Raw genomic sequence first — 10,221 nt, forward strand, 5'->3', positions numbered from 1 at the left:
TTTAATCCAATATCATACTATCTTCAAATTCAACCAAACTACTAAATCAAACAAAGTTCAATTCATGCTTAAACATTTAAACTACTACTCCTCCATTAACAATTATCAACACCTCAATTAAAATCCAATCACACAAGCTTAAAACATCATTACCTACTGATTTCTAAGGGCTTAAGAGTTTTATACCTTCCTTGGAGTTTTGAATCCATGCAAAGTCCTTTGAATGCCTATGGGAGCCTATATCCATCCTTAAACCATCTTGATCTTACAAATAAAATCTAGAAATCAAAATTTGTTCTTCAAGTTACTATTCATCATCTTCTTTGATGATTTTATTAGACAAGCTAGGGATGGAGTTTGGCTCTCAAACTTAAACCAAGTATTCACCAACATGTAAGGAAGCTTTAGTAATTATCTTGAGAATTTAGAGCTTGAAGAAGTGTGGTTTTGTTTTCTTTAAAAAGGGGCCGAGAGCTTTCATGGATGGGGAGAGAAAAAGCTTGCTTGTGTTGACTTATTTTGTGGTGTAATTGAAAGGGTAGGTGGATATTTGCTTGGATAACTTTTGATTAGTTAGTGGAAAGTGATGTAAGCAAGCCTATGTCACCATGCTTGCATCACTCTTGCCACTTGTCTTCTTCTTATGGTGGAAGCTTTTCATTAAGCTTAATCCTTGTTAATTAGGTGCTTTAATACTTGTATTGTCCTTGCTAATCCCCTAGCTACTTGCCCAAGCTTGATCCTTAGTCGTTTAATTACTTTACGACTCGTTTATCATTTGAGGGATCATACATGGGATCTTATTACTTGGGTTCCCCTAAACCCTTCTCAATACATTATATTTCTTTTATGATCCTCTCTTATAATCCTTTAATTTAAATCCTTTTTATCCTGTTACCTTATACTCAATTCTTTCGGTATCTGGTGGATTTTCGGGAAAAATCAAAGTCTTCGAATTTGGATTCTAAGATCTTTACATACACTTATATACCATATAGAGTACTAATAAAATCTCAGAATATCCATAACAGAACCCCTACATAGTGTGGCATGAAAAGTTTTCTCATTCAGCAAAAACACTATTCATAAGGGTTTCAAAAATTTCCAAAAATTGGGGTTATTACAATCAGCTTCTGCATATACTTGGGGTAATACTTTTCCAAGAATAACTCCTTAAATCTATTCCAAGTAACTGGTTGTACTTCCTCCAAAACTTTAACTGAATCCCACCAATAAACCATTTTCCCTTTTAGGAAATACGTATTATAGATAGTCTTATGTTCTTCCCCTAGTTGAACCAATTCAAAAGATCTCTCTATTTCTCGTATCCAAGTGTTGGCTATGACATGATCAGTGGTATCATGAAATGAAGGTGGGTTCACATTCTGAAAAGATTTGAAAGTCACAATTTGTTGAGGTGGATCTGGTGGATTTGGTGGAGCTTGTTGGTGTTGTTCATGGTTTTGGTTCTCTTTATTTCAATTTTGTTGTTGTTGGAATTGTTGTTAAAGAGTTTGTTGTTGTTGAGCAATTGAATTAGTTTTTGTTGCAAGGTTTCCAATATTTGAAGGATATTGGGGTCGGTTGCAGAAGCAGTACTGGTTTCCTTCGTCTTTTTAGGAGGCATATTTCTGAAAAGAAAATTGGTAACAAGCAAGTATGGTTACAACAAATATTTCAAAGCTAGGTTATCACATGGTTAATATGATCATATGATTTTAGATTTTAACAAGGTTATACATGGTTATAAACAGAAAAGCTGAAAAAGATAGGTATAATTGAAACAACGAAAGTGCATAAATAATAGGAATAGAGCTAGATTACATCATAGTCGAATAGAGTCAACATCATAGGTCTGAAAAGGAAACATATAGTACAACAGGTCTGAAAAGGAACATAGACTATAACTAATAGTTCAAAAGAGTACAACGTCATCATGAATGCCAATTAGATAAGAAAATGGGATCTAATCTCCTAGAACTCATCCTCATCCTCCTCCTGAGGGTCAACCTCCTCCTAAAAGTCATCCTCCTCCTGAGGTTCATTCTCTTCTCTCTCTTCCTTGTGAAGCATGTTCACCACACTTTGAAGCTTACCAGCAATCATCTGGAAGGTGTACTGGCTGGTGCGGTCTTTGTAAGGTGACATCTCTCCAAGCTTAGTGTTGACACAGTTGAGCAGATTCTCAAGCCTCGCAGTTACTAGTGACCTCGGTCCCTCTCCAAGTTTCTGGACATCCTGGTATATCTCCTCCAAGCGCTCCATCAACTTGTCATACTTGCCCTGAAGCCTATCCATCTCAAGTCTCAAACCGGCATAAACGGAGAAATGAACGGTATCGGGTGGTGGGGTAGTCGTGGACGAATGCTCTAGCTTCTATCAAAGAAGTATATATATATAAGATTATTAGCGACCGACTCGATTAAAACCTACACTCTCGATTAATATACTTATACCTATATATCCTAAACCTATTTGGGCTTGTCAGTGACTCTAAACCTTAGCTCTGATACCAAAAACTGTCACGACCCCAAATTTGATACAAAAAAGCTATTATTAAAGGCATATATTAAAAATGTGACATGTTACAAAAATTATCCAAGATCGCTAGGTTTAGTATTTGAATAACCCAACTACTAACTATTATAAACCAAAAGTAATCTATTACATCGCATATCCCATTGCTGGATCACTTAACTACCTGAGCTCACATATGGTACATGAATTGGTTCTATGATTCTCCTTCGGTGGACTTACGAGCTGTCTGCTTCATCTTAACCATTATTTCCTAGCTGAAAGATATAAAGGGAAAAAAGTAGTGAGCTAAATGCTCAGTAAGTTCTACTAGCAAAAGATAAACATAGGATATGACAGTTCATAATTTAAATAACATGGGAATATTATTTTGAATACAATCTTTAAATGAAAACTCATTTTATGATGCTACGGATTATAGCCGGTGATCAGCCACGAAGTAATCCCGAACCTCGCTGGGTTCTAAACAATTTTGGTGGGATCCCGAGACAGCTTTTAAGCCTCAAATAATAAGTGTGGAAAAGACATGCGTCTTAGTCCAGATCCACTAATCTCAAGAAAACATTTTTGTCCCTTTGACAAATGAATTTTTAAAACTTTGCATTTTGTAAGAATATAGATGCCAAAATATTAACATTACATTTCAAAAGCTCTTTAAGCATGAAAGAATCATATAAGTATTTAAGGGATTCTAGGCCAACTGCAATAACAATTATACTGGAACAAGGTTTATTGCCAGATGAATCGAGTCATCAAGGATGAGTGTCAATGATTCAACAACTAAGGAATAAAGTATCGAAAAAGAGTTATAATGATAATCAACGAAGGTAGAGGTGTCTGAAAAATAAAGTGTAGTACATGACGTACATCCAAATACAAAGTTTGGATAGGGAAATAAAGGATAGTTATCAAAGAATGTAGTTCAAGGGATTCGAATTACAAGCAATTGTGAATATATGGAAATATCGAAGCAATGCTAGAATCAAGTTGGGGTATACAAGAGAATGAAGAATTCAAGTTAACTAAGATATTTTGTAAAGGAATTCATAAAGGTTCGCTTAGGGTTTACGAGATCATAGGGTGATAAAGGAAATAGGCAATGAAAAAGGGGTATGAATCAATCAAGTTGTTGTAAACGATCGAACAAGATTCAAGAACAAGTTATCACAAGAATCAATACTGGTTTCTCAAAAATCAATAACAGGTGTATCACAAGTATCAAAAAGGATCACTACTTTATCATGGCATTAGCAATATCAATTCACAGGAGAAAACTGAGTTACTTGCATCAATTCAAATAATTTAATAACATCATATAAATAAGAAAGGTTGAACACTTGCTATATATCAAGAAAGGTGCAGGACACTTGCAATAATCATAAGTTGAATAAGGGAATACTTGCATCATATCTGAAGAAAGGTTTACGACACTTGCAATATATAGAATTGACAAGGGGAAAACACATGTAATATATCAAGGAAGTCCGGGAACACTTTCCTTAAGAAGGCTTAACCAACTTTCGTCTTGATCATGGGAGCAACCGGGTGCACTAATCGACTTTGACGGCAAGCTTACTATCTTCTCCTAAGTCTACACAATAATATTAAACCTCATCAAGATATATTCTTATGAATCCCATCATAGTGATAAAAAATTTACTCATATCGGCACTTAGGCCTATTTACACATTCGACTCTTTAGTAATCACATATTATGCTCCAAATAATCATTTAAGATCACATAACACATTTAATCACATAATATACAACATTGATATAATGTTTCACTATTGAGTATTGAATGATCTCACTCAACCAACACAAATGACTCGAAGTGCTTAACTAGTCTAGTGCAACCCAACTAGCTCTCCAATTTTGAAGTGCCCTTATTAGACAAAGACCAATCCACTTAGCCACCCCTATGGCCTAACCTTCTACTGACCTCTTACTAACAATTAAACTCAATAATCAATTCATGCCTCACTTCTAAGAATACAAAAGCTAAGTGCAAAGGCACAGTGTTCCCAAGTGCAACTCTTAGGTGACATCGAATGGTACTAAGTGACTATGATCCCCCTTCCACTCAAAATTTACCAGTCAAATTACTACACTGGAATATCAGGTCCTAATTATAATTTGTGCACTTGGAAAGACACCAAGGCCCAATCTAGGCCTCCTTGGGCCTACTCTCAAAGATGGTTCTCCCCTGTCCTAGTGACACTCAAACTGCCCTGATTTGAACTCACTTTACACTATTGTTTTTAACTCTAAACCTTCGAACTATGGCTTGCAAAACCTCCCACATAATCCCTAGTATCAATGATAAACAATACCTAATGAGGGCATGCCAATGACATCACTTTCTAAGCTTAAAAGTGATCATCACTCAAAGTGTCTCTGTTCTGACCAGAAGTCATGATTCGACTTGTGCACCTAACTAAATGGGTTTATTCTTACATTTAAAGATTTTGGGATCAACTATAGGTCAAGACCTAACTTTTGATGGCTTCGGCCTCCTAATTCCCAACAATTGCCCATTCAAAACTCTCCTACAAACTAGTGCTTATTTCTGGAAAATGACAAACCCTATACTAACCCTTCCACCTTAACTCCCACTAATAAACCAAACATCAAATCAATAAATCAAGATTATCTACTAAAGTTACTTTCCTAAACTCACAAGTCATCTAAAGGTTGAGATCATTCCATACCCTTATGCACCAAAACCGAATTATATACTCAAAATAATGAAACCATTACCTAAATCACACTTTCAAATATTCAAGCATAAACCGAGCATAAATCATAACATGCAAACATAATACCAACTATATATACGCAAAAAACAATTTAACATACTCTTGTTTATCAAATAAAGCTTTATCCATTACATGCAAATCAAATCAAAACTCAAAATCTCATAAATTGTGACATGCATTCATAAATTCTACTTTAATCAAAAATATACTAATAGTACTTTGGTTTTGTTCCAAAAATATTGACATGCAACCTTATCAAGATTATACTTATATAAAAATTTTAACATGCAAAAGTTTTATACCAAGAAAACCACCATGTAATCATGTTTTAAGCATATAACAATCAAAACTCAAAATATAACATAAACTACTACTCCATTCGGCTCCTTTGGAGTCATAGCCGAATGGATGAGGGAGAAATGGAACATGCATGCGAGTAATTCTCACATTCTTTTTCCCTTTACAACCCTTATGCTAATTTAACTCTTTAGTTTGAACCTTAAGTTCATAAGAACTAAGGTTTTCCACTTGAGTTTGGACTTACCTCTTAATTGCAACACCAAATCATCCAATAAACATGCATATCTCTACCCAAATATGTATGGAAGGAGTTTATCAAATTTAAGAAAGTGAAATTACACTTGAAATCTTGATTTTTGGAAATGAAAATGGAGAAGAGTGTGTGTGTGTGCTTCGGCCGAGAGTGAAGATGGAGGGAGGAAGGAGATTGTTTTTGTGTGCAAGTGGAAGAAATGACACAAGTCTTGGTCTTTTATTTGTTGTTAAATGGTAGTGGGGTGGTTATTTACTACCTTGTTCTTCTTTCTTTAACTAACACAAAATGCATGCACGGCTAGTTTAGGAAATTGGTAAGCTTTAGATGAGATAGTGGGGTAGGAAATGACATAACTATCCTTGTTTTGAATTGTGAGCGGAAGTGCATGCAAGGGTAATGAAGTAATCTAATAATTATTAATATAATTAAATATAAGAATATATTTTATAAATAAAATCACCAATCCATAAATTACAAAAGTGACATCATAAAATAACTTAGAATTTTAGAAATTTAATAAAATAAAGTTCGAAATTTATTAATAAAAATAATTTTAAAAATGATTTATTTAGATAATAAAATGCATTTTATAGCTTATATAAATAGAAAATAATGTATTTCTTATTTTTAAAATTTTAAATAATATCACACAAATATTTGGCATCAATCAAATCATACAAACACATATATATATTCACAAATTAACTAATATACTTATATATATTTATATATCATTTAAAGGATAATAAAATACCGTTTATGATAAAAATGGGTGTATAGGAATAAGATGGATCAAAATGGAATTGTGACAAGGAATAAAGCAAGACTAGTTGCTGAAGGCTACTCACATGAAGAAAGAATTGACTATGATGAAACTTTTGCTCCATTTTCAAGACTTGAAGCAATAAGAATCTTCCTTGCATTTTATGCACACTCAAATTTTAAGGTGTATCAAATGGATGTGAAAAGTGCATTCCTCAAAGGTGGATTGAAAGAGGAAGTCTATGTGTAACAGCCACCTGGCTTTGAAGATCCAGAATTTATAGACTTTGTTTATAAATTATTAAAGGCTCTCTATGGATTGAAGCAAGCACCTAGAGAATGGTATAACACACTATCAGAATTTTTGATCAAACATGGATTTACCATAGACTCTATTCTACAAGAAGCATGGTGGTGATACTATCCTAGTTCAAATCTATGTGGATGATATCATTTTTGGTTTCACTAATGAGAAGTTATGTCAAAGATTTTCACGACTCGTGTATAGTGAATATGAGATGAGCATGATGGGAGAGCTCAGTTACTTCCTTGGCCTTCAAGTTAGTCAAAGAAGTGATGGCATCTTCATCAGTCAAACCAAGTATTTTAGAGATTTAATGAAGAAGTTTGGAATAGTTTACTTCTCACCTGCATCTACACCAATGTCCACAACTACAAAATTGGATGAAGATAATAAAGGAAAAAGTGTAGACATATCTGGCTATAGAGGAATGATTGGATCTTTTCTATACTTAACTGCTAGTAGACCAGACATCATGTTTGCAACATGCCTGTATGCTAGATTTTAAGCAAATCCTAAAGAATCACATTTGATGGAAGTAAAGAGAATTTTCTGAAATTTAAAGGGAACAATAAACTTGAGATTGTGTTATCCTAACGGAACTGGTTTTGAAGTTGTTGGATACACAAATGCAGATTCTGCTGGATGCGGGGTTGACATGAAGAGTACTAGTGGAAGCTGTCAATTTTTTGGTCAAAGACTTTTATCTTGGTAAAGTAAGAAATAACAATTTGTGTCAACTTCCACAGCTGAGGCTGAATATATAGCTGTAGGAATTTGTTGTGCTCAAGTGCTTTGGATTAGGAATCAACTAATGGACTATGCCCTAGTGTTACATAAAATTCCAATCATGTGTGACAATACTAGTGCCATATCTATTGTTTCTAATCCAGTTAATCATTTTAGAACTAAGCACACTGATGTAAGGTACCATTTTATTAGAAAATTGATAAGTGGAATTTATATCCACTTGGAATTCTTCATATCGGCTTAAGTTGTTGTTTTGGACTCAAGTATTTGGTATTTTTGATGTGTTTTGTGTTGAGTCATTGTAGGGTATTAGTCGGAGGTGGAAATGAGCTTTAAAATGATTTTATGTTAATAAGAGATCAAGAAATGAGTCGCGGAAAGTTGCACGAAGATCAGAGCAAGAATCAAGATAATGCAGAAAATTCTCCAGAGAGCGGGCGTGCCCGCGCCTGAAGGAGCATGCCTACGCCCATATTGATAGAGAGAGAGCGCCCGCGCTATGTAGAGCGCGCCCGCGATATACACTTGCTGCAGAATCCCGATTTGAGTCTGACTGGGTGATTTGAAGAGTCTAGGTCAACCGGGGGCTTATATATAATTAAAAAAAGACGTTTTTAATAACAAGGAAGCTAGGGAGAACATTAAGAAGACCTAGAGCACACAAGACAGATAAGGAGAAGAAGAATTAGTTCATTCTTTTGCATTCTTCGATTTAGGTGATACTTTTGGATGCTTGTTTTGTTCTTGTTCTAAACCCTAGTACTTTTATATTATCTCGTAGTATTCTAAACTTATTTATTATCATGTTTTCATTGGAACCCATGGTATCGATGTGTTCGATCACGAACTAATCATTGTCATGGGGTTCTAGCGGATTTATTTAAGGATTTCAATAGTTGATTATTTTAATTTTTAGTATGTTGTGATTTATGATTTTCTAGTTTGGTTGTGCTTATTCATCTTTGATACGTAGCTCAACATCTAAGACTGTTTGTTAATCTCTATTGAAGCAACAGTGAATATAGAGGTTTAGAACTTGCCATGCTAGAATAGGTTTATGTGTGAATTGACATGCATAATTCGTGGAATAATTTTAACCATCTTACCTACCTTATGTAATCACAATAAATAACTTGTTCTTAAACCGTTATGTTTTCAAATTCTATAGACATATAGGGTCTAAGCAGAATTGGTGTCTACTCAACTTCTTTCTTGATTGTGGATGTTTAGTAGTTGGGTATACGTATATCGAAAGATAGCGTATACTAATTTCGTGTTATCTGATTAGTTATCATCACCATCGCATACTAAGATTAAAGGCATAAACTATGAATGAAGTATTTAATGAAGTTATAATCCCATGTTTTATTCTCATATAAGTAATTCATTTTTAATCTCTTAGTTAATGCATGCTAGTATAATCTCTTAAGTAGTTAATCAACTCAAGTTTGTTACTTGTGTTAGCTGTGAACGATAATCATACATTGTTGCATAAGTGCATAATCTGAACTTAACCTAAACAATTCTCTATGGGAATGAACTTGACTTAATTCTTATACTACTTGTGATCGCGTACGCTTGCATGTATTTTTGCATATGTTTTATTACAAACAAGTTTCTGGCGCCGCTGCCGGGGACTCAGTGTTAATTTTTAATTTATGTTCTTGACATCAGTGGTCATCAAAGTTCACTGGCTCAGATTAATTTACTCACTATGGTTACTTTGTTGTAGTTCAGGTACTTTAGAGAGCGTGTATGTGAACACTTCTCAGTCTCATAAGGAAACAATTGAAGAAGATAAGGAAGTTGAAGAATTGGAAGAATAAGTGATCATTATAATGGGAGAACCAGCAGCAGCAACGAAAGCGTTGATGGATTATTCTCAACCAAATATCAATGACATTCAATCTAGCATTGTCAGGCCAACCATTGTAACTAATACCTTTGAAATCAAGCCTTTCATGATTCAAATGGTACATAATTCAGTCCAATTTGGGGGTTCTCCAATGGAAGATCCCAATGTGCACATTAGAGATTTCATCGAGATCTATGACACCTTTAAATTCAACAATGTTTTAGAAGATGTTGTGAAACAGAGACTTTTCCCATTTTCTCTGAGGGATAAAGCTAAGAGTTGGTTGCACTCTCTACCACCGGGTTCTATTGCGACATGGGAGGATCTTGCTCAGAAATTTCTTACTAAATGCTTTCCTATGGCAAAGACAACCGCAATCAAGAATGCTCTTACTCAATTTGCACAGCAATCAGGTGAATCTTTATGTGAAGCTTGGGAGCGATACAAGGAGATGCTTAGGAAGTGTCCTCATCATGGAATGCCTGACTGGATGGTGATCAATTGCTTTTATAATGGTTTGGGAGCACAGTCAAGACCTATGCTCGATGTAGCATTAGGTGGAGCCTTATGGGCTAAGAGCTATGAGGAAGCTTGTGAGCTAATTGAGATGATGGCTGTGAATGAATATCAGAATCCAACTCAGAGGCTACCACAAGGTAAGGTAGCAGGAATTTTGGAGGTGAATATAGCTACGGCTATCGCT

General features: G+C 34.8%; 1 non-coding gene across 1 annotated transcript; it reads right to left on the reverse strand.

The window, feature by feature from the left end:
• Positions 1-9,891: 9,891 nt before the first annotated feature.
• On the reverse strand, positions 9,892-9,998 carry LOC141722227 (small nucleolar RNA R71). Its single transcript, XR_012575248.1, has one exon. It is a non-coding gene; the product is annotated as a small nucleolar RNA R71 (small nucleolar RNA).
• Between the last annotated feature and the right edge of the window lie 223 nt (positions 9,999-10,221).

The sequence above is a fragment of the Apium graveolens genome, chromosome 4 (assembly GCF_009905375.1).
Source record: "Apium graveolens cultivar Ventura chromosome 4, ASM990537v1, whole genome shotgun sequence".
Taxonomy (NCBI): domain Eukaryota; kingdom Viridiplantae; phylum Streptophyta; class Magnoliopsida; order Apiales; family Apiaceae; genus Apium; species Apium graveolens.